General features: G+C 40.0%; 1 protein-coding gene across 7 annotated transcripts in view; it reads left to right on the forward strand.

The window, feature by feature from the left end:
* RBFOX3 (RNA binding fox-1 homolog 3) overlaps positions 1-25,416 on the forward strand; it is a 983,769-nt gene that overhangs the window by 214,777 nt on the left and 743,576 nt on the right. For all 7 annotated transcript variants that reach the window (XM_043964755.1, XM_043964756.1, XM_043964759.1 and 4 more), the window contains exon 2: positions 7,309-7,458. The gene's annotated coding sequence lies outside the window, so the exon portion shown is untranslated. The remainder of the gene's footprint in view (positions 1-7,308; positions 7,459-25,416) is intronic.

Consider the following 25,416-nt stretch of genomic DNA (forward strand, 5'->3'; position numbering starts at 1 on the left):
ATAAGTTTTTTTTATTGCATGACCAGTTCATTGATTTGTTCTCTCTCTCTTTGCTTGATAAAAATATTCAGTTACAAATTTTCCTCTCAAGACTTCTGTGGCTGCATTCCAAATTTTGAGTATACTATCTCATTGTTATCATTTTATTGTATGGTATTTTATTTTATTTTATTTCTATGCTTTGTTCTTTGACCTACCAATTCTCAATGATTAAATTATTTGTCTTTACTTAGGTTTGAATTCTTACTTTAAAGGTCTTTTATTGATTATAATGCTTTGCTTTGTGGTCAATAAGGACATTTTTAGTCTACTCATCTGGCAGTAGATTATAGCCCTGGCCACTTGCCTCCCCAAATTTCTTGAAGAAGTCTTTTAGGGCCTGTTTTTTTTTTTTTTTTTTTAGTGAGGCAATTGGGGTTAAGTGACTTGCCCAGGGTCACATGGCTAGTAAGTGTTAAGTGTCTGAGGCCGGATTTCAACTCAGGTACTCCTGACTCCAGGGCTGGTGCTCTATACACTGCGCCACCTAGCTGTTTTTTGTTTTGTTTTGTTTTGTTTTGTTTTTTACGGCCTTTTCTGATCTCCTCTCTGTATACTTAATTCACTTTAGATTGTCAGCTTATTGGATGTACATTTCCTTTCCCTATTCCCCAGTTAAAATTGAGAAGCAGAGAAATGTCAGACTCTGCTACTACTCATACTTTTGGATGGTTGAATATCTCTGCTTGGTCCTTCATGCGGTGGCTAAGACTAGGCCCTGCCCTCCACAAAAACTCTCCAATTTGATACAACCTCCTGGCAATTCGACTTGTCTCTATCTTTGTCTTTTTTTATTTGGAGAGTCACAAATCTGGAGCTGAAAGGGAAAAGGGAAGGAAATAAACATTTATAAAATGCCTACTATGTGCCAAGACCCTGTGCTAAGTGCTTTACAAATATTCTTTCATTTGCCATTGTCTTGACAAGCTTCAACCTGATGTTAATTTTGTTGGTAGGAAGACTTCTTATAAGACCCCAGATAATTTGCTGCTGATGTGTTGGCTGGCCTGACTCTTTTTCCTGTTGCAGCTTTGGCTGCAATTCAAAGTGGTTTTCCAAAAATGGAGGTCTGATCATGTCAGTCTTCTGCTTAACAAATCCAGTAGCTCTCTTTTTAATTTAAGATCAAATATTATTTAATCTTTATCTCATCCAGTAAAAATTTCTATTTTTTAAATGTACACAATTACCAGTACAGTAGTATAGATATGTAATTTTTTTTTGGCTGACCATGGCTATGATTTCACAATGTAGAAAGTTCCTGATGAAGAACATGATCTACAAATGTGGATTAATGCCTTCTCTGACACTTATTGTGTAGTTTTAGGGAGTTGCTTGCAATACTTTGCCCAGAGTCACACAGTTAGTATGTGTCAGGAAGACACATTTCATCTTGGCTCTGATGCCATTGGCCAATCATACTAAAAGTCTCTAACATGGGGACTGTATACCACCCACAATCCTCCTGAATGTGGCTGAATGGGATTAAAATATAATTGGGAAATAGTTATAAAAATAAATTAAAATATAATAACACATAGATAGTATGTAATTTTAAAAATCAGTAGGCACTCACAAGGATCCTTATGTATGATTTAGTGACCCCTCTTTCCATTTAAATTTGACCCCACTTCACTACATTATGATGTCTCTCGTATAATTTATAAATAAGTAAATATATACCTGTAGCTTTACCCACCAACCTCTACTCACACTACCATGGGTTCCCAGAAGGCAGCTGATGATTTCATCCCTCAGGTGTTCTAAGGGTAACCCTAAGGGATGATTTCTCAGTAGCCTAATCAGGTCTGCTCTTCAATGTCAATCAACCCATTAACATCTCTCCAATATCAACCAACAAGTTGATGTCAATTAGTTTTATACAAAGGGATATTTACTGAGAAGATAAAGCTAGGACAGAGTGCTAAAACATCTGTAGGGTGGAATGGAAAGTAAAGAGGGTTCAAGCTTTAAGCACAAAAGTACTGAGAATTCATGTAGTGAATATGTGGTCAAGGGGTTCCTCCAGGTGCTGGAGGTTCTTTTCTAACTTCCTAGAGTCCTCACCAAGTTCATTTCTGAGTGATGTGTAGCCAATAGACCAGTTACTCCTTTGCTCCTTTGGAATGGGTCAAGCACATCATTCATCTGATGTGTAGCTACTGCAGCCTCCCTCTCCTTATGCTAGTTTAGAGCTCAGAATTGGGGTGTGAGAGACCCTGGACTATTGGTTCATTGGGTGCATGATTTGTGCCTCTTTTCAGCACCTTCGAGGTGTGTCCCTAGGTGCTTCTGGCTTTCCCAATTTGGGGGGAAGCAGATCAGAGATTTTGAGGAGGCAGGTAGTTCTGGAGTTTATTAGCTGTGCCACTGCAGCCTTTCTGGGTGTGTAGTTTGTTTTCTGATGTATTATTCCCTTTCTTCAGAGTCCACCTTGCAGGGGCCTTGAGAGAGGGCTTTACCACTGGACTCCTTTGGGCCTGTTGTCCTGGGGAGGGGGTCAGAGAGGTGGATGGATCTTTCCTCTCCAGCCTTTGGGGCCTGGGATGCTGAGCCTGTCTTGGCTCATCCTGCAGTCCCCATAACTCAGCAGCTGCTGCTGCATCAGGAAAAGGAGTAGGAGTGAGAAGCAAGGCGCATCAGAGGTCAGGGGGGTGGCTGTGTGTTGTTCAGCTGGTGATGGATGGCGTTTCCTACTGTGGAGTAAGAGAAAAGTTCCATTACAGTCGGGGACATGCCGTTAAATTATCACCCATTCAGCGAGGGTGGTGGAAAGCAAAACAAACTACGTCAATTGATCTATTGGGCTGGGGAATGCAGCACCTCCTCACCAAATCTAACAGATGGGCCCACTCTGAGTATGGTCAGGCCTGAGAAAGAGCTCTTCTACCTGTGTCTGGGTACCTATGACCACTGATGACCTCCTACAACCACATTCTTTGCCTTCAGTTAGACACTTGTTAGGGCGTCTGGCTGTGGTGATTTGCATTGGGATGTAAGCCATCTGGGTCCCCCCATTGAACCACTGAAAATAGCTACAGATGCAAAGACACTGCATCTTTAAGCCAGCCAGGGCTTCTGGTGGTGTGGGGAGATGAGGAAATGCTCCTGCTTTCCTGGTGTCTGGTGTGTGCATGCCATTGAGGAGAGGGATGGTCTGGGAGTTTCTACAAGAACCTTGCCCGTCCCCAGCTTCCATTCCTTCCTAGGCACTAAAGCCAGAGGCAGCAGTAATAAAGTACAGGGCATTTTGTGTGCCATCTGCATTTTGAATACGAGGGGTGTGTGTGTGTGTGTGTGTGCGTGCGCACATGCGCATGCACATTAAGGACAGTACACATGTGTCTATGGGCTCAGGCTCTGTCTCTGTGTGTGGTAATGGAAGTGAGGTTGATGTTTTTTGCTCATGTACCTCTCTCCCAGAGGAATATGGACTGAGGTCTGTGTAATCTGGTTTTATGTCTCTATATGTTTGCATAAAATGGGGGTGGGGGAAATAGAGCTTTAGAGCCCCTTCCTCACCCATAGCTTAATTAAGGCACATTGAATCACCCACCAAAGGTACAAGATGTACTGAACCTTTCAGCTGTGGTCTCTATCTGTGATGCCTGGTTTAGGTAAACCCTGCTGGATTTTTTTCTTCATCTGCAGTGACAGTATGTGGAACCTTGCTATGGCTTTCATTTCCAACTTGTTCATCTATAACTTTGCGTACTTAACTCCCATCCCTATCCACTTCCAAGAAATAGGACCACTACTTTATTTCAATATTGCCTATAAACAGCATCTTGGGATAAAGATGCATAAAACCATTCTCCCCTCACCCTGCCTGTTTAGGTGGAACAGTCATAGAAATTAGGATTTTGATTAGGGCAATTAAGGCAGAAACTCTAGGGGAATGCATCCCCTGCCCCCCAATAGGCATATAAATACAGCCTCCCCACCTTCCCTCAGCTTCTGGAGGACTTTGCAAGGAGTTTTTGAGGAATGAGCTAAGGACTTGGGAGAGAAGGGGGTGGTGGTAGTGCTGGTGGAATGTGTCACTTTAGGACTAAAATGGATTCTCATACCTCTCCCAGCATGTACTCTTAAAACCCTGTAATGGTCCCAAAATTGACATAAGGTCATTCAGACTGAATTGCTAAGTTACAATTAGACTTCACTTTTGGGAAGGGGTTGGGGCATTCAGAGTACAGAGTGAATGGTCTCTATGGTTTTGTCCAGCGTTAGTGTTACAGTGGTTCTTCTTCATCCTTATGCAAAAGCTGCCAGAGAAGAGAGAGAGGAGAAAGAGGGGATAGGGAAGAAGGAGAGGGAAAGGGAAAGGGAGAGGGAAAGGGAAAGGGAGAGGGAAAGGGAGAGGGAGGGGGAGAGAGAGAGAGAGAGAGAGAGAGAGAGAGAGAGAGAGAGAGAGAGAGAGAGAGAGAGAGAGAGAGAGAGAGAGAGAGGAAGCTTTTGTCTGTTTAGACTTTTTATTCACACTCAGTTGTGGCTCATCAGCCAGTTAAAAGGATTCATCACCAAACAGGAAGCTGACAGGAGACAGGCTATCAGCACATGCTATGGATTGGGGAAAGGTTCCTTCCAATATGCATGACCAGAAGGAAGCTGACCAAGCCCTCCACATGACTGGTACCAGACAGAAAATACATCATATGCTTTAAGTCCTATGCCCTCCTTGGTTAGTCGTCCTCCCCCCACCCCCCATTATACTAGATTTCCACAGTGATAAGTTCTTACTGTTGCCAAGAGCAACTACTGAAAAGTTAAGGGAGTTTCAAATGTACCTGTTAGAGGAAGGTCCAGAATATAGTCAGAAGGTATTAATGAGGTAACTATGCCTTGATCCCTTTATCAGGTACCAAATGCCTTGCTGATTGAGTCAAGAAGGTAACAACTATGATTGGCTGAGAAAATGAATTCGTCACCCTCTGAGGGCTTTAAATAGCTAAACCCTGAGGAACTTGAAGACAGTCAAGGCTCTTGATTAGTTTGAATTTGAGAGTGGGAGAGATTTTTAAGCCACTGCTACCTGTGGAGAAGACCCTTGCAAATTGGGGGCGTGGGAGGTGTGGGAAGAAGGACTGGGGGAAGGAATGTCTGTGGAGAAGAGGGAAGGAGAGGAGGAAAGAAGGAGTTTCTGTGGAGGAGAACCGTGCCGGGAGAGAAGAAGGGAATTTCTCTTTATTGCCATATGAACTATGTAGGTTTGAAGGGAGAACTACTGGCCTGGTAGGAGCTACTTTATCCAATAAGTAACAGAAACCTACTAAAGACAGACAAGGACACAGAAAGAGTCAGGTGAGGGAGGAAGCAGTTTCGAGGAGCATATCCCCTGGCAAACAAGAGTCAGGCTATGGAGAGGAACAGATGCTGGGAAAACAGCATGAGAGCTCTGTGGGAGAGAAAATACTTCTAGGTTCCTGGAGTACCAGGAGTTATGAGCTTTCTTTGCATCATGTGTTATATACGCAATAAACAATGTAATACAATAAACATTTTTAAGCACTATGTGCCAGGTACTGTGCTGAACACTGGGGATAAAAATAAGAAAAAAGTCTCTGCCCTCAAGGAATTTCCAATCTAATGAGGGAAGTTTTGTTGTTGTTGTTGAGTCGTATCCAACTCTTCATGACCCCCTTTGGGGTTTTCTTGGCAAAGTTACTCGTTTGCCATTTCCTTCTCCAGCTCATTTGACAGATGAGGAAACTGAGGCAAACAGGGTTAAGTCACTTGCCCAGGGTCACACAGCTACTATGTGTCTAAGGCTAGATTTGCACTCTGGAAGAGGAGTCTTCTTGACCATAGGCCTGGCACTGTATCCACTTCCCTGCCTAGCTGTCCTCCTAGCTGAGAAAACACACATACACACACACATACACACACACACACACACACACACAAAAGAAAGCTGAAAAGGTAGGTGGGGAAGGGTACCCAGGGCAGGGCCATGGTGATGGAGTGAAAACCTAGCAATATAGCTGGTTGGAAATAAAATGTTGCCTGGGCTTTTGAGCCCTCTTTAAATAGGGGACTTTGGGAGTTTTTGTTCCTCCCTCCAGTTCTCCATTTAGAGGAGTAGAGACAAGCAAGGGTACGATGAAGTATGAGTATCAAAGCTTATGCAGTCTCCAGGATGATGACACATATCCTACGCATATGCCTCACTACCATTGTATTCTGAGCCCATTTTTCCTGTGTGTTCCTGGGAGATTGCACCTCAGATTTATCAGTAGAAGGGATATTTTGTACCTACTGTTCTTACTATGCCATCTTGATAAGTGCCTTTGCTGTCTCTTGTCTACATTCTAATAGTTCATTGTAACCCAACCATTTGGACGCTCATAAAGTATTCGAAATGTAGTCATTTGGAGACCCAGAGTGCAAGTTGGGGAAGTAGTCATAGATAGGGCATTATACACAAGAAATGAGCTTAAGTGAAATACCAGTGGTCTTTGTGTTACCACTTTTAGAATGAAACCCTTAGCTTTGAAGGGGGGAAGGGAAAAAAAGGAGGAGGAGGAGGGAGAAAAGAGAGGAGAATGAAATTTCCTCTAATAGTTGGAAGAGGTCTCTGGTTATTATAATCTAAATAAATTAAGATTTGTGGTGCATAACTTTAGGTTGTGTTGGGATTTTTTTAGTTAAAAAAAAGATACGGCTCTTATGTTGTAAGGTTTATGGGATATTTCTGATATCAGTAGTTTTTGAACCTTTACTAAGAAAAGGACAAAGCAAGATCCAAGTCTTATGTTTCCTTTCTCATCTGTAGTACTCAGTGGAATTTGCTTTTTTGTGCAGTTCCCCTAATAGTATAGGCCAGATAGAATGGGGAAAAGCTGAGTGCATGGGGAGGGGTCAGGCACAGATCCTAGCAACCAAGTATTTCCTTGATCTATTCTCTGGAAATCTTTTCCCCAGTAGTGATACTAGACTAAATTGGTCTTATCTCTGAAACTGAGTAGACCCAAGTAAGAGAACTCATTGGAGTTCTTCCACTCACTGTCCAGAGCTCTATCAGAAGCAAGGGGTTATATCTATTTACAGCTTGTTGGTAATTAAGACACAATGATTCACTGCCCCAAAGGCCCTAGGTGCTCCCAGAGTGGGCAAAAAAAAGAAAAAGCCCTCTTCTAGGGTTATGGTGATCAATTTGCTTTGAAATGTTACTTTCTTTTTCAGTTTATTATAAATACCATTGTTTGCTTTACACTCAAAGAAGGATCTTTGCTTCAAAGGAATTTTTTTCTTTCCCTTCTTTACTTTCAGGTTGAAAATCTGTCTATGAGAACCTGACAGCTTTTCCTGTTGATACTTTCCCCTTCCCCCACACTCCCAGCATCACTGAAGCCCCCGAAAGGTAATCTCATCAGGGCCGCCATTGCTTCAGCAAAACAGACGTCACTCTGAACTATCAAGGTAAGAGTCTCTTGGCCCCCTTTGCTGCTGTCCTCTTCAAGTGTGATGGGGAAGAAACCTTACTGTGGTGACTTTATTCTACAGATCATGAAAAGAGATGTAGATTCTCCTCCCGGTTTATAGACCAGACCTGAATATCTTTGGTTTTAGGGAGTGGTAGGAGTGACATCAACAAATTTCTAGGTTATCAGTCAAGATACCTAGAAACAGCTGCTGTCCAATTCCCTGGGATCCATCAAGTCTGCTGCAGAGGAATTAGGTATTAGAGAAAGATAGGAGAAAGTGATGTGGAGTACATTGTCTGAATAGATTAGTTCAGCTGGTTAGAGCCCAGTGCCAAAGAGGACAAGGTCAATGGTTTTAGCCCAGCTCTGTTATTTTCATGACTACAAACTGTATTCCTAGCCCTGGTATTCATCACTCAAGTGCCCACCTTTGGTCCCAGTGGTACTGGCTTTGAGTCTAACCCCCTTTTTGTGAGAAATAAATCAAAGCACATATCAATGTGCCTTCTGCATAAATGAAGAACTGTGAATAAGAATCATAGATTAGAAGTTTAGAGGCTCTGTAGACCAATCCCCTCAGATCAATATAACTTCTACATAGCCCCCAAAAGGTGAAAGGATTTGCTCAAGGTCATGCAAGGACTAAGCATCAGAACCTGGTTTCAAATTCAGGCTGTCAGACTACAGATTTACTGTTCTTCTGTACCACTGTCCTCTGAGAAGGATCAAACTAGTAGCAAACCACTCTGAGTGGTGGTGGTTGTTGTTTTACTTCTCAGTGAAAGAGTAATATGATGATGATAATTTTATGGTTCCAGTGCAAGTAAGGTACCAGGTACAGGCTGGTTACCTTTAAGTCCCTTAGTCAGTGTCTCCATCAAATTTATGGAATCAATAATTCCTGTGTAGTGTACTGGTGTACTTCTTTCCCCCCTTTAATGATAGCAGCAGTCTGCATTCTCTTGGGATCTTGTATATTTTCTCTCCCACTTCTACTTGGGATAGTGGGTTTATCAAATAATCTGCATTGAGGTAAATGTTTCATGTAACCTCCTCTGGGTTGAAATCACTCTGTTCCTCCTCCCCCTTCACATACCACAGACTGTACCCCAAATCCCAGCCATTTGCTTCTTTTTAAAAAGAAATGAATGCATGCTGTTGGAGGACCAAGCTGGGGCACGTATATGGGTCAGCACACACTAAAAAAAAAATAACCCAAAACAAACAAACCCACAAACAAACAAAAAAATCAAAATGCCACTATCAATAGAGAAGCAAGTTAAGGCATACATCCTGTGGACAGTGTAAAAACAACAGCAATATCTCTGGGTCACACTTGATAATGAATCTCCTTACTGCCTCCTTAAAGGAGGGAAAAGAACGGACAAGGTAGTTCTGTTGTGATTGTAGTTTATATCTCACTATTGAGTTAGCTGTGTTCTAAGTATTTGTGTCTCCTCAAAGCATGAATTGCTGGAATGAGCTGTCTGTCTGTCTATCTATCTATCTATCTATCTATCTATCTATCTATCTATCTATCTATCATCTATCTATCTCTCTAACATCTATCTCTATTAATCCATCGAATGTATATTTACAAAACAAGAGTGGGGCTAGGATCATTGCTGAACCATTCCTTAGAAATCCCAAGTTTGAATCTAGGGAGGTAAAAATGTGTTACATCAGCTGAATCTTTCTGGCTTGCAGCAATTTCTATTTGTACTTTTTTTTTTTTTGGTTTCTTTGTCAATCTGAAGTACATGCTCTGAAATCATAAAATGTAGGATGAGACTTTGAGAATCACGGTGCCTCCACTGGGGGCAGAGGTCATCTTGAGAGAAGGATTAAAGAGAAGGCTCCTTCTCTGATGTGGCAGTTCAGCATATTTCCCTAGCTGCACTAATCAGTTTGAAGACTGCAAAGGAAACTGAGTTCTGTATGTCACCTTGAAACTCCTAAAGCACATTTTTAAAAAAAGTTGAATAAATGTTAGGCATAGGAACTGGACCTATGATTTCTTTGGTTATAAGGAACTCCCTGAAGAGGAGACTCCCTCCATCAAGGAAGGCCAGCATCTTTTCTGAAACTTAAGAATTCTAGGAGAAGTTAAGTGACTTATCCAAGGTCACCTGGCTGGTATATATGTATGTATGTATGTATGTATGTGTTAGAGATGAAACTTGATTCCAATTCCTCCTTGATTTGAGGCCCGCTCTCTCTCTACTATGGCACAAAATGTTAATGTTTCTAAAAAATTTTTTTTTAAATAGCTAGTTATATTGATTGGCAATTTAGGGCTTTCTTCATGGTATAGGTTCTCATGTACTGTTCTATAGATGTCCCCCTTTTTTTTTCTTAAAGGTCAAGACTTCTAATTCATTTGAGACCCAAACCCAATCATAATGTGAGTGAGGTTTATTTTATATGCTGCATCGAAACCCAATTATGAAAAAAAAGAACTATGGGCTAAGATTGTGAAACTCTCTCCATTTGTAATTTGCAAACAAGTCTAAACCCTAGTGTCCAAGGGGGGGAAAAGCAGAGCGCTAGCTACAGTAGACATTAGAATTTAATTCAATCTCTTTGAGTTTTTGTTATATACAAAGATTTCTTTATTCATAGCTTGTTCATTAACATTTCCAGCTCATGATACATTGAATGGGACCTGGATGGTTGGGAATGAAGGATGAGAACACTTACCAAGAGGCAACACAGTAGAGCATCATGAGAAATTAATTTGGAGTAAGAGAACCCGTGGGATGTTGGGCAGCTCACTTAACCTCTCTGGACTTCATTTTCTTTATCTGAGAAAGTTGATCCTATGAAAGAAGGAATAGTATCCTATATGTCAAGTCTACCAAACTGACACCTTCCTCTCTCCAAACCCAGTGGAACTCTCATGGGGGAGACAAAAGTATTACTTAAAGAGCAACTCAGGATCATTGATAGAGAAATATCAGAAAAGGGAGCTCTGGAGGTGCTTTTGTTCCAGTGAGTGGGAGTGTTAGATCTGCTTAGACATGAAAGCTTGTGCAGTTTCATTCCCCAAGTCACTGCTGAAGCAAAGCAGCAGACTGGAGGAGGGAGGGGGCAGAAGCAAATGCTTATGCATCTGTAAAAGGAGGTCAGCTGGGAAACTGCTGCTGAGAAAGAGCATTTCCCCCCAACCTGGCCCTCCCCCTTTTCATATCTTCCTCCTCCTTAGAAAAAGCCCCATAAATTAGGCCCCATTTTAAGGCCCGTCCTCTTAAATATGGATTCAATTTAAATTTTACTGTATAGTAAATTCCGAGTGCTTATTAAAAACATGAATAGAGATTAATCTGCTGTAAAACGAGATTTGTCTGTTACATCCAGTAGTTGAAGTCTAGGCTAGATTCATCCATCATTTAGACAGGGAAGAGCTAGGCATTCTCATCAGGAACCATGACCAAAAATAAATAAATAATAAGTGTTCACCATTCATTTTTGGACCTCTGATCTTTCCCCTTTTCACTTATCGCACCTGTACCTCTGCCTTCATTCTCATCACTACATTACATGGGGGAACCAGTTTTTCCTGAAACAACAATCCCAATGATATGCAGAGTCCTGACTAGGAAGGGCAATTGGGACTTTGCCTCAGGGGATCAAAATTTATAGGTCTCTGATGACACTTTCTTTAGTTATTTCAGCAGACAGGAACACTTAAATAGAACCCCTAAATAGCAAGAATAATTAGTTAAAAAAATAAAGCTGATAGAGGATTTGCTTCCTCTCCATTTGGCAATTGAATGCCAAGGGAACTCCTCTTCTGAATTGGTCTAAGTATACTCCCTTGCCTTAGTGGTGGCCTTCCTAGGAGTGACCTCTTGGAGTTCTGTTATCTTTGTCCTTCCAGACTCTGCAGTCTGAGAGAGAGGTTTGAACCAGGCTCTCCTCTTGAGCCCCTTGTGTCATAGTTGCATATCATGGGCAATGGAATTGTCTGTTGTGGTTCAGCTGATAGGCTCTAATGAGAAAGGACTGTGTTTTTTACAAGCAGCATGTATAGAATTGTCCCACTCCAGTTTTGTGGTGGTAATGGGTGAAAAGGTCATGAGGAGAGTGTTTGTAAACAAAAAAGTTGCACTGACTGAGGAATAATTTGGCTCCTTGGTAGACAATACCAAGAATCTGCAGGGAATAGCACATGGGCAAAGAGCCCCTAGAACATCCTCCTCAGAAACCGTACTTTAATTGCCTATGAATTTCATGGGACCTAGCAACAGTGCCTTTTCATCTTCCTAAGAAAATGTGTTTCCATGTCTATTTTGGGGATGGTTGGTCATGTGATAGGAGCTGGGGGAGGCTTTCACACAAGCTTGTCATGTAAGTTTGTCCTAGTGTGCAGGTTAGTGCTTACATTCTTTAATCTAGTTATGTTCCTTCCCATTTCTTAAAAGAAAACCTATCTTTCTACCCTGACCCCTTTACCCTGGGATGTATCAGGAGCAACATTGGACTCTTTCCCCATAAATCATCTAGGAAGGAGTCTGTTTCCTAGACATATTCATCACTCATTTCTCTTGTCTACTTGTTTTTAAAAGCTATTAAATCAGAATCCATCATTGGGGGAACATGGGATCTTCAAGGGTGGTGGTGATGGTGATGGTTTGCAGAAGTAAAGATTGCCTGTATTAATTGTAAGGGAGGTTGATCAGGACCCAGAGATTTCTGGTTTGTTTTTGTTTTGGGTTTTTTTTGCAGGGCAATGAAGGTTAAGTGACTTGCCCAGGGTCACACAGCTGGTAAGTGTCAAGTGTCTGAGGTCGAATTTGAACTCAGGTCTTCCTGAATCCAAGGCCAGTGCTTTATCCACTGCACCACCTAGCTGCCCCCTGGACCCAGAGATTTCTAAAGCTTCAGAGTAAATGTCTTTTGGTGATGGAGAAGAGGTAGTGCTCTGCTTTATGAATATCATTCTGCCTTCTCTTTGAGTTATACCGATCAACAAGCAGGAAAAACTAGAAGTATAGTTTTAGCCCCTAGAATTTTTTTAGGGGGAGCGGGGTGGAGTGAGAGACAGGGGGAGAAATGGAAGCTGTGATTTCATTAGTACAGGAAACTTTATCATCTCAACTTTATAGATGAGGAAACTAAGGTTGAGAAGTTAAATGACTTGCCCAGGGTCCCATAGTTACTAAGTAATTCAAATTCAGGTCTTCCTAAGTTCAAGACTATCCCCTACACCAAGGATAAAAGACATATGAGCATAACTTCTCTTTTATCCCTTTCCCATTTAGGGCAGAGGGAGTAATTATATAGCACACCCCCAAAACTCACTGGCAACAATGGGGCTTCTGAATTGGCTGAGAGTGGGCCAGGAATTATAGAACAGATAAATGTATTCTGAGGCAAAAGGCTTAAGTGAGCAAATTCCACTTTATCTGGGACTATTTTGGAATGGAAAAGTTCTGTTGTTGTTTGGGGGCCAAAATGGAGTGACATTTTGAATCCATGGTTCCTTATCAGGGAGTGATGACAATGATGATGATAGCTGGGTTTGCAGAGTGCTTTACACATTTTTCATTTTATCCTCACAACAACAACCCTAAGTACTAGGTCCTATTTTCTCCATTTTACAGAAAACATCTAATCAGTGGAAGACTCAACTAGGGGAACTTTAGGTAGATGGGACAGTTGAATGTGCTCAATTTACATATGATCCAAGTTGAATGTGCTCAATTTACATATGATCCTCAGTGATCCAAGGAGGAGATACATATGGGACAGTTGAATGTGCTCAATTTACATATGATCCAAGAAAGCATTTAACTATCCACTATCCAGGTTGTGTTAGATAGAATCTTTTATAGTTAATTGTTATTATATTCAATTTATATTCATACCTCACCCAAGTATGTAATTTCTGAATTTCTGTATCCTTTCTTCCCTTGGAATTAAATCCCAACAGCCTGTTTGAGGTCTGGAGTATGTGGCAACATGGATCAGAAGGGAAAGAGGGAACATGTGATAGAACTGGATACCTTGTTACTGTTGCTGAGGCTGAAGATGGATCAATTGTGGCAGATCTCTGAAACCTGGGAATTAAAAAGTCTCAGGGACCAAGACCATCAGGTAGCTTGGCCCTTTCAGCTAGGAGTTAGGAACCAAGTGAAGTGTAGAAAGTATGGTAATCATATCATCTTTGAGTTTTCTTAGGGAAAGAAAGCCATTGGGCCAAGAGCAAGGTGCCCAGACAATTTTCAAGAAAGAGATGTTACCCTAGGAAATGGTATTCAACAAGGTCTGAGGACAGGGCAGAATCATTTTACTGGTGTAACTCTTAGGTCTTTGGACAGATTTAATGTACTGGTGTTAGTCACAATGAATGGAAGTATAATTTTTTCTCCTATCCTATCCTATTTTGGTTTGAGGTCTTTATTGTTCTCCTGACCCATTCTTGCTGGTTTAAGCATGAAATTGTACTTTGGCCATGATGTGCTAATCTTTTAAAAAATAAAAAATACAGGAGAACGGCTTTTATGTGGACTTTTGGCTAATATTTAACTGCTCAGCAGCTATTTCTCAATAAGAGTCCTAGTCACTCACAGAGGGCAATGTCTGCCACATTCCCCAAGTAAATGCTCCATGCTAAAGTCATCCAATTAGTGTCTATTAGTCACTCAGTGTGTTAAAGCATTTAGGACAATTAAGAGTGAGAAGAGTTTCCAGATGTAGTGCTAAGCACTGGAGCTGGGAACTTATGGTTTTATTGGCTGTTTCCCATATGGAAAACGTCTGAAAGGAGCATGGCATCCTGATGTATGGAGTAGAATGCTGGACTTGGAGCCAGGAAAATCTTGGGTTCAAACCTCACCTAAGACTCTTAGTAGCTATGTGACAATGAAAGAGTCGTTTACCTTCTCTGAGGTTCAGTTTACAATCATTTATAAAATGGTGATAATAATAGCACCTCCCTCACATGGTTGTTGTTAATGATGAAATAACGTAGTCACTCAACAAGCATTTATTAAATGCCCACTATGTGTGGCACTGTACTAAGTGCTGGAGAAAACAAAGAAAGCTAAAAGACAGTTACTGCCTTCAGGGAGCTTATAGTCTAATGGAGAGAGAATGTTCAAATAATATGGACAAACAAGATATATACTGGATACATTGGAGAAAGAGACATCAGGAGTACCAGGGATTTTAAGGAATCCAAGGTATTTTAGCTGAGACCTGAAGGTAGCCAGGAAGCAGAAGTAAGGAGGTAGAATATTTCAGGCACAGGTGACAGCAGCTGAAAATACCAGGTTTGTACAGATGGAGTGACTAGTGTGAGAGACAGCAAGTATATCACAGAGTGGTAGGGATTGGTGGTCCTTAAGGAGTAAGGGGACTGGAAGCATTTTGCAAGCCTTAGAAGTCTATATAAGATATCAGCTGTTCTTCTGGTAGAATCCTTAGCAGTGATAGTTAATCTTCATTCAATATTTTCTAAGCATAAGTAAGCAGACAAATAAGTGTTTATTAAGTGCCTACTATGTGCTATGCCCTGTGGTTACAAGTATAAAAGATGAAATCATTCCCATTTGCAAAAGGTTGATATTTCAATGGGGGAGACAACTCTTACATCTAAAAATATACCCTATGTGTAAAGCCTTAGGCTAAGTTCTGGGGACACTGAGAGTAGATTAAGTTCAGCATCTGCCTTTATGGAATGATCCGGAGGGTCAAAGGGTTAAAGACTTTTCAGATGGTGGGAACTTTCAATTTCATTCTAGTCTAACCTGCTCATTTTACAGATGAGAAAACTGAGACCCATAGAGTTGAAGTAAATTGCCTTTGATCCAACTAGTAGGATATATATACAAGTGACTAATATAAAACATAACTATTTATACACATCAGAAAAGAACAAAGTATAATGACAGTTTCTGTATGGGATGGATCACTTTCATCTGAACGGATCATGGAAAATGTAACACTTGAGTTGTGCCTTAAATGATGGTAAAGATTGGCAGAATGGAGATAGTGTATATGAGGGAGTGGAGGTGGGGTGGGAATTCTAGCAGAAGTAACAATTGTGCAAAACCAAGGAGATAGGAAGATGGAGGAATCCCATGATGGTTTTGGAGTGTTTTAGGGAGGGGTTTCAGAAAGACACTCAGGATTAAGACCACAGGGGATAGGGAAGAGTCATGTCAATTGAAAGCTGGACTCCAACAATGAAACTAGAACCCAGATCATAGTGCCTTGAATTTGATGCAAATGTGATATGATGTAAAGATCTTTAAAAAAAAATAAAGGTAACCCAGGAACTCAGACAGATGACTTGAAGCCAAGTACTCCTGAGGCTCTTACTAATATCACAATGTTTAGAAGAGCCATATCTTGACCATTTTGGGGAAATTACAGCACTATAGAGGTAAAATAATATAACAGAAAGGTCTTAGAAGAATTGTGTTTGAATCCCCTGTTCTGACATTTATTAACTATGCCATTTAACTCATCTGAGCCTCAGTTCCCTCATCTGAAACATGGGTATAAATACTTGGAAGATCTAACCCCCCCACCCAGATTTATTATAAAGAAAGTACTTATGTTGCTATGTAAATATAAAGTATTATTATTAATTTGTCCATGGGTTTGGTCCTAGAATGTGCTGAAATTTTAAACCACCATCAGTTCCCTTCCTTTCCTTCTCCTTTTGTATCACTTTGCACTAGAAAGGTAGATGTCTTTCTGAAGCACCTAGGGCTTAAAGTAATGAGGGTTCCATTTTAGATGGATGAAGCATTATTGAGGGCTGGTCTTGGAGTACAAAAGATCTGGGGTCAGGTGCTAACTCTGACGCCTATGTGACCTTGAGAAAGTCACCTAAATGACCAGTGCCCCACTTAGTTCTAGGACTCTTTTAAGTTACCAATTAGGTACAGATTTATAGGAGTGAGTTCTCACACTGGAGACTCCCAATGCCCATCAGAGTTGTGGACCAAAGAGAGAGAGGAGAATTGACCATACAGGAGCAACCTTTTAGAGAGAGTCCCAGATAGTCACAGAAGGCTATGGAAAGGGAAAGAATCTGTGTTAATTTTCTGAGTTACTTTCCAGTGTCCCCAATTCACTTTGTCTCCCCCACCCACATCTCACCATCCCACTGTTGAGAACGGTCTTGAGAGCAAGCTAAGATTAAAAAAAAGAAAGAAAGAAAAAGAAAAGACCCAAAATCTAACTCTAAAAATAAACAGTTCGTGCTACAAGTACTAAGCATAGACTTTTGTCATAGGAAGGAAGAAGCAGAAGTTTACAATCCTTCCCTGAGGAGGGAGTGTTTTGGGGTTTTTTGACAGAAACAAACATGAAATAGACACAATGCATTTCAGACTGAGTAGACCAACTGTGGTCTGTTAGAAGGGTTTTCTGGGGCTAGAGTGTGTATTTTGGTAGATGTGTAAGATGTATATGTCCATATAGGTCGTGGCTTATGTGAAGCTTGGATAGATATGATCTAGGGCCTGACTCACCTCTCAGGAAAGGAGGGGAGCCTGGGGAAGTATGTTTACCACACCCAATATACTAATGGGGGTGGAATGGGTAGTGCAGGGCACAAGGTGGAGAAAATGTAGGATTCTGGAGCTCCACAACCCAGGTGCTCTTTTCTCGGATCTTCAAATAGGGTATTGGACTAGAATGATGTCTATCCACCATCCCCTCCCCCATATTGATGGCCTAAAGTTATAATTTTTTTTTGTTTCAAAACAAAGCTATTTCCTTGGTTACTCTCAAAGAAAAGGATAGCCCCAAGCCTGTACTGACTGGCTTGACTACTTCTCATGAAATACTTGTTATACAAAAGACAGTCACAAAGAGTGTAAAGTAGTAAACTCATTTATCCAAGCAAAATGGCAAACAGAAATTGGGAGCATCATACAAATTAGAATATACCAGAAAATGCACAATAGCAAATTAACAATTTATGCCAGAGGGAGACAACAAGATCTTTGCACAACCAAGAACCTGGCCTGATCTCCTCTAAAGAGGAATTCTCTCTTGGAAGTCTTTAGGGGAGCAAGCTGAAAATTAGGGACATATTGAAGGGACAGCACCTGCTACTTTACCTGTAGCTTCCAAAGTCTTTTCCATGTATCTGTTCCTAAATGTTGGGTCATGTATGTCTCTCTCCTTGAAGAAGCTGCCACCAACTTCTCTATACATACATACATACATACACACACACACACACACACACACATATGCACACACAGATATGCTCACTCAATATTCCTTCCTCCAATCCAGTGTCACATCTTCAACACAGACAGCAGCACATGATATACCCCAGGGTGAAAGCCCAGTTACAAATGATTTTAGACACCACATTGAAGAAGACTCCTCAGAAAGGCAAGGAGATTGAAAGAATACTTTTGGGAGGGAAATACGATTTTGATGTGGACAGGAGAGAGAAAATAAGACAAGTTGAGAGAAAGAAATCAGAATTGTGAAGGCTAAAATATATGCAGAAGCTGGGAAGACAGTGCAGTAATTCAGTAAATAAGAATTCCAAAGTCATAGCTTTGAGACATGCAGAGGATCATAATATACTTGCATAGAATAAGGAATGGATACAAAATGCTAAAGGAGAAGAGGAAGACTAACGTTTAATAGGAATCAAGACAGAAAATGATGAGTTGCTTAAACTGTCAGTGTTACTGGTATATTTTTCCTAAATATTTCATCTTCCTAACTAGATTATAAAACTCTCAAAGGTAGGATAGTGAGTGCTCATAATTACGCATAATACTCACATTTCTATGGCACTTTATTGTTTTACAAAGCACTTTGCTTGCAACAATCCTGTTAAGTAGGTGGGCAGTTATTATTAACCCCATTTTACAGATAAGGTCATTCAGACTCAAGTGAATTGAGTTGACACAATTAGCAAATGGCAGAGCTAGGAATCAAACCTAGACCTTGACTCCCAAATCGAGTGCTTTCCATGATATCACAATTTTTTAAAAGTTAACATCTATCTATCTATCTATCTATCTATCTATCTATCTATCTATCTATCTATCTATCTATCTATCTATCTATCTATCTATCATCTATCTATTTATTTATTTGGTGAGGCAATCGGGGTTAAGTGATTTGCCCAGAGTCACACAGCTAGTAAGTGTTAAGTGTCTGAGGCTGGATTTGAACTCAGGTCTTCCTGACTTCAGGGCCGGTGCCCCCACTGTGCCACCTAGTTGCCCAAAAGTTAGCATTTATATAACATATGAAGGTTCATGAAGTGCTTTATATATGTTAACTCATTGGGTCCCCCTATGAGGTAAATGCTATTATTATCAGCATTTTACATACAGAGAAACTGAGCTTAAGTGATTTGCCCAGGGTCACTCACATGTCTGGTAAATTTGTGAGGCAGGAATCAAATTCAGGTTACCCTAACTCCAAGTTCAGTGTTGTATTTACTGTGCCATTTAGCCACTTCTAAATAAATGCCAAATGGCATTAGATGCACAAAGGAGAAAAGGCAGGATGACCTGAGAATTTTCTTTCTTTCGTTTGGCTAGTGTTCAAAAAATGGGAGAAAAATACATGTAGCGTGGGTAAGTGTCATACATATCTGTGATATATATATATATATATATATATATATATATATATATATATATATATTAATGTGGAAAATAGGAGAGATGTTATAAGATCAGAGAGGGCCTAATGTTGCACTGATTTTTTTTAAAAAGCAAAGAGAATCAACACAATATAGATGAGAATATAATGATGAAACTGAATTGGTTCTTAGTGACCACTATTTTCCTTAAAGGGATGGTTTGTGAGCATTTAAAAGAAAAATACTGGTCGCTAAGAACCAACTTGGTTTCATTATTATAGTCTCATTTTATTTCCCTTTAAAGTTTAATTTAATTTTTTCAATGAACATAAATCTATTTTATCTTCCTGCAACTTCTAACCTCTTTGACTGGAAAAAAAAGAAAGAAAAAGAAAAAAGAAAAGCAAAACCCTTGTAACAAATATACAGTCAGGCAAAATAAATTTCTTCATTGACAAAGTTCAAAATAATAATCTTTTTCTACAACTGGTGTTCATCATTTCTAGCTTAGAAGGTGGGTAGAATGCTGTATTATGAAGCTTCTGGAATCATGGTTGGCCATTACAATGCTCAGAATTCTGAAGTCTTTAAAATTTTTTTGTCTTTACAATGTTGTTATTGAATAAATTGTTCTGGTCGCGTTTCCTTTTTTTGACAGTTGCTATGCTGATAATTCAAGGGAATGCTATAGACATAATTTACATATGATCCAAGAAAGCATTTAACAAAGTCTCTTGATTCAACATTTTTAATTTAAATATTTTAAGTGCCTAATATATGCCAGGCATGTGCTAGATGCTGAGGATAAAAATACAAAAAGGAAATAGTTCCTACTGTCAAGGAAGTCACATTCTTTTGGAGGATAACAAAATATACAGAAAAAGTATAATGAAATATAATTTGAAAAGAGAGAGCACTAGCAATATGGGGTGGAGGGAGATTAGAGGAAGCTTTGCAGAAGAGTTAGCTCTGAAGTTGAAACTTGAAAGAAGACAAGGAATTAAGAGTCAGAGATGATGAAGAATGTATTCTGGGCATGGGAAATATCCAGTGTGAATGCAGTAGATTGAATGAAAAGCATGAGTTCAGGGACTATCCAATAATCCAATTTAGGTAGAAAACATAGTGCGTGATCAATGGTAGTATGAAATAAGGCCAGAAATGTAGTTTGGATATAAATTGTAGAGGATTCGGTATTTGTATTGTGTTGCATTGCAGAGGCAAATAGGTAGCCAATAAAGGTTTTTTGGCATGGAAATAACAAGGTCATACCCGTGCCTTAGAGGAAAATTATTTTAGTAGCTATGGAGAAGATGCATTAGAAAGATGACTGAAAGCAGGAAGTTTTATTATAATACTAGCTTATGGTAGAGGAAAGGACCTGAACTGAAATGGTAGCCATTTAGGTGGAGGAAAGGGGACAGATTCAGAAAAGTGTTAGGAATGACCATCAATAAGACTTAGTTGTTGATCCGGTGTGTCAGAGTGAAGGATGAGTTTAAGTTTAGTTGATTGGGAGTGTAGATAGCTCTTCAACAGAAACAGAAATTGGGAAGAGAGGTGATTTTAGTAGGAAATAAGTTCTGTTGTGGATATTTTGACTTTGAAATATATAACAAGCATTTGAGAACAATTAGGGCTGGATAGATACATTGGGTAACCTTTTGTGTAGATGATAACTGGACCTATGGGAGTTGATAAGTTCACTAAAGGAGAGTGTAGAAAGAAAAATGACCAGAAAAGAGGCCTGAGAGACACCAATACTAAGGGACTAGGAGATGGATGATAATTCAGTTAAGTAAACCAGAGAGAAACAGAAAAGTAAAAGGAATATTAGAAAAGAGGAGTGTCAAAGAAGGCAAGGGCAGAGGAGAGGCTGGGGTATCAACAGTGTCAGAAACTGCAGAGAGGTCAAGGAAGATAAAGACAAAAGTTAATGAGATCCAGTACTTAAATGATTGTTGGTGACTGGAGAGAGCAATTTCAGTAGATTTGTGTGGTGAGAAGACAGATTGCAATATTGAAAAGTGAGTAAGTAGGTGGTGGGGAATTGGAGACAGTACATGTAGGCAATTTTCCCCATAATTTGGCAGTAAAAAGGTAGAGAGAGATAGGACAATGCAGATAATGTGTGTGTGTGTGTGTGTGTGTGTGTGTGTGTGTAAAAATACACTGTAGCTTAGAGGGAAAGTCCTAGAAGTAGAGATGGAATAGGGACACTGCAAGATGTCTTGCAGAAAGTTGGAATTTGAACTGTCTGAAGGAACAGATGATATTGACTTGTTCTAATATGACATTTCTTATAATCTCATGCCATTGAAGTTTATGTAATCATGCCATCAGTATATGAGTGGATCAGCTAGCAAGAATGCAGATTGGGAGATTTGTGTGCAAATGCATGTGGAGTGTGTGTGTGTGTGTGTGTGTGTGTGTGTGTGTGTGTAAGGCAGGAGTAGACAGAAAGAGGGAGAAATGATGAGAGGGAGAGAGAAAGAGGTAGGGTGAGGAAGAGGAAGAGGAAAGGAAGGAGGAGGGGGGAGAATGTGAGGGAAGGAAGGAGAGGGGAAAATGGAGGGGTGCATGGAGAAAGGGAGAAGCAGAGAAGGAGAATATGAGATAGGTAAGGAGAGGGGGAAGGAGGAAAGGAAAAAGAAGAGAGATGGAGGGAAGGAGAGAAGAAATAAAAGAAGAAGGGGCAAGGGGAAGGAGGGAGAGTGAATATGTATATATTAGTTTGTGTGTATGTAGGGCAGGAGGGGAGAATAGTTTTTTTTTTTTGAGTAATTTTCTCCCTCTTTGGGGATAAGGATACATGGATAGTGCTTGGACAGATGGTGTTTTTGAATGACCTTGTATCACTGGGTGATTCCTTCCATTGCTGAGTAATGGTTGGAATTGTAGGAAGCTTGAAGTGGTGTTGCAACCTGCTGTTACGAGTAGGAGTTAATCAGGATGCCATCATGAAGGAGAAACCTAGAAGGAATCAATATAAGCCCCAGATGAACAAAGATCAGGAAACATTGCTTAAAAATAAAAAAGAAAGGTCTTATATTTTCCTATCTGAAGCATAATGACAGACTGGCAAATAATTACAGGGAGATCCTGAAACATACTTGCATGTATGTATAGATGTATACAAAGTCTAATGTCCTTCTATATTTGTGGGAATGTATCTTCTAACTCCTGAAGCTCTGTCACTTTTCTGTCCCCTTATCCTCAAGGTCTGTTCAGGTGGTAATTAAAAGGTGATTAGAGTAAAAATGAGTGACTAAGTTTTTTTTCTAAATTGCCAGGTTGTTGAGATTATTCTTTTTTATCTTCCCTCTCTCCATTGCTCTTCATTGTTTTTTCTATCTGTGTTTCATTCTCCTTTGGGCTTCTCCAAGTCAAGAATTTGGTTGTCTTCTTGGCATCCTTGTCCACAGCCTCTAGACCTTTGCCTCTACAAGGCTTTTGGTAAATGTTTATTGGATCTGTGTGTAGAATCATTGCTGTAGTGTAGACAAGCTATTTTAGTGTGGTCTAAAGGAAGCCATATCTTTTCATTTTACTTAATCCTAAGGAATAATTTTATTGCTTGTCAGGTTCTGACTCAATGTGTATGATCTGGATAAATGTGATACTGTTTATTTATTGAGTCTATAAAGCACTTTTACACTAAAGAATTCAACTTGTTGTGCAAGGAGCTTTTAAACAATAATCATTCTTTAAACATGATAATCCATTTTTTTTCAAATTATGTTCCATGGAATCCTAGTGATGTTATGTGTGATATGAAGAGATTTTGTGGGAAAATATTCCCATTATTGATATTTTCTTCTCCTATTGACATTTCTCCATGTTAAATATGAATATATATGCATATGCGTATTATATATGTATGTATTCTTTTTAGGCAATCAGGGTTAAGTGACTTGCCCAGGGTCACACAGCCAGTATATGTCTGAAGTCAAATTTGAACTGAGGTCCTTCTGACTCAATTTATTTATAGAAATATGAATTTATATATTTGTAAATACTTATAATGAGAGATAGTGTGCCATAGTGTACAGAGAGCTGGCAGTGAAGTGAGGAGGACCTTGGTTTGAGTCCTGCCTCTGCCACATATTATCTGTGTGATGTTGGGTCAGTCCCCTAACCTTAGTACTCTAGACAACCCTCTAAGACTATATTTTGCAGAAAGAGTACTGCCCTACATTGGTAGAGGGAGTTTCTTCACCTGGGATTTCTTTATACCAATGAGATCACCAAGTTAGTCTCTATCTGTGACCCTAAATACCAATTATGCATGCAACTTTTCCATATAAAATGACTGCTTTAATTTTGCTCCACAATTTCCCCTGCTTTTAACCTGAAGATATTTTCCTAGGCCAGCATTTGTAGGTTCTTTCAAAAGTATTTCAAGTCCAGAAATATTCTGTAGGCAAATTTATCTGCGGAATGCCACTGTGACTTGTTGAGAGGTTATAGTTAGTACCATCAGCTTTGGGTCTGTCTTGCGATTTTTATCCAAGGAAGTTGGTTTGAGCAGACTCTTAAATGTTAGGTAAGTAATTCCCCTGTCCTCAGTAGGCAGAATAATGTCAGTAGCCATGTTAGATATACTTTAGATGTATTGTGATAAATAATTTCTCTAATTTGTATGTCAGAATGCCACTGGATCACTCACCCATCTCTATACTGGTGGTCAAAGTCCATCCCCCCACCCCTTTTGCGGGGCAGTGAGGGTTAAGTGATGTGTTCAAAGTCACACAGCTAGTAAGTATCTAGTGTCTGAGGTGGGATTTGAACTCAGGTCCCCCTGAATCCAGGGCCAGTGCTTTATCCACTGTGCCACCTAGCTGCCCCTGGCATAATTTCTAATGTTCAGTTGTTTGTTGCCCTTGCTCTGTGAGAGTTGTGTCAGTCTTAGGGATTTGAAACCTGGCATATGTGAACTTAAAATAATTTTTTTATAATTATATTTCAATATAAGTCATTTCCTTTGTAATCCTCTGCATTTTATTTTGTTCATTTAAAAACAATCTTCAGAGAAGGAGTCTAAAGAAATCCATGACACCCATAGGGTTAAGAATTATTGGTCTATTTAAAGCATACAGCTCTTAAACATAATTAAGGTAGGCAATACCAATCTCCTGTGGTTTGTGTCATCTCATTCTCTTCCTTCTTCCTCTTTGTTGTCTTCTTCCTCATCTTCCTCCTCTTCTTCACCTGTAAAAGAGATTTATACATGTTATTTCATTTTCTCTTCACAACAGCCTGATGAGATAGCTACCATTGTTACCCCCATTTCACAGATGAGAAGACTGAGGTAGGAAGACATGGAGTGATTTATCCACAGTCACATAACTATTAAGGGTGTGAGGTAGATCCAAACTTGGGTCTTCTTGACTTCAAGTGCACCACAAAATCCACTATACTACCTATCTCTAAGTGGATGCCGAAAACGTCTTCTTCAGGATTTGAACTGGGATCTCTTACACATTAATTGACAATCATAACCTTAGGTCAATCCCTTGAATTCACCCACCTTCTAATCCCAGACCTAGAGACTTGTCACTGGAAGGGAATTTATAAGTCATCTGGACCAATCTCCCAGTTTTGTAGATGAGGAGAGACCAGAGTAGTAAAGCCTTTTAGTCCAGGTCATATGGGAAATCAGATGACAGAAACTGGCCCAGGATACAGGACTTTTGACAATGAGTCCAGTGTTCTTTTTGTTTGTTTGTTTTTTAGTGAGGCAATTGGGGTTAAGTGACTTGCCCAGGGTCACACAGCTAGTAAGTGTTACGTGTCTGAGGCCAGATTTGAACTCATGTCCTCTTGACTCCAGGGCCAGTGTTCTATCCACTGCGTCGCCTAGATTCCTCAATTCAATGTTCTTTTAACCATATTAACTTTGAAATAGGTCATTTGCCCCACTGATAATTAATATATGTAGCACATGTTGGGGAAAAAAATACAACTTTGCTTTTAAAAATTGTTTTGAAGACATTTTTTTGAACCTTATTCTGTTTTAACCTTGGCAGTAGAGTGGGGTAGAAATTTTTGTTTAGTGGTTTCAGTCATGTCTGATTCTCTGTGACACTACATTTCCTTCTCTAGCTCATTTTACAAATGAGAAACTGAGGCATACAGGATTAACACAGCTAGTAAGTATCCCAGGCTGGAAATGAATTTGGGTGCCCCTGTGCCACTTCGCTATGAGGAACTGCGATTGAATATGTGATCTTTGTCTTGCTGATTTCTTTTCTTTTCTTTCTTTTTTTTTTTTTGGCAGGGCAATGGGGGTTAAGTGACTTGCCCAGGGTCACACAGCTAGTAAGTGACAAGTGTCTGAGGCCGGATTTGAACTCAGGTCCTCCT

The sequence above is a fragment of the Dromiciops gliroides genome, chromosome 4 (genome assembly GCF_019393635.1).
Source record: "Dromiciops gliroides isolate mDroGli1 chromosome 4, mDroGli1.pri, whole genome shotgun sequence".
Classification (NCBI taxonomy): Eukaryota; Metazoa; Chordata; class Mammalia; order Microbiotheria; family Microbiotheriidae; genus Dromiciops; species Dromiciops gliroides.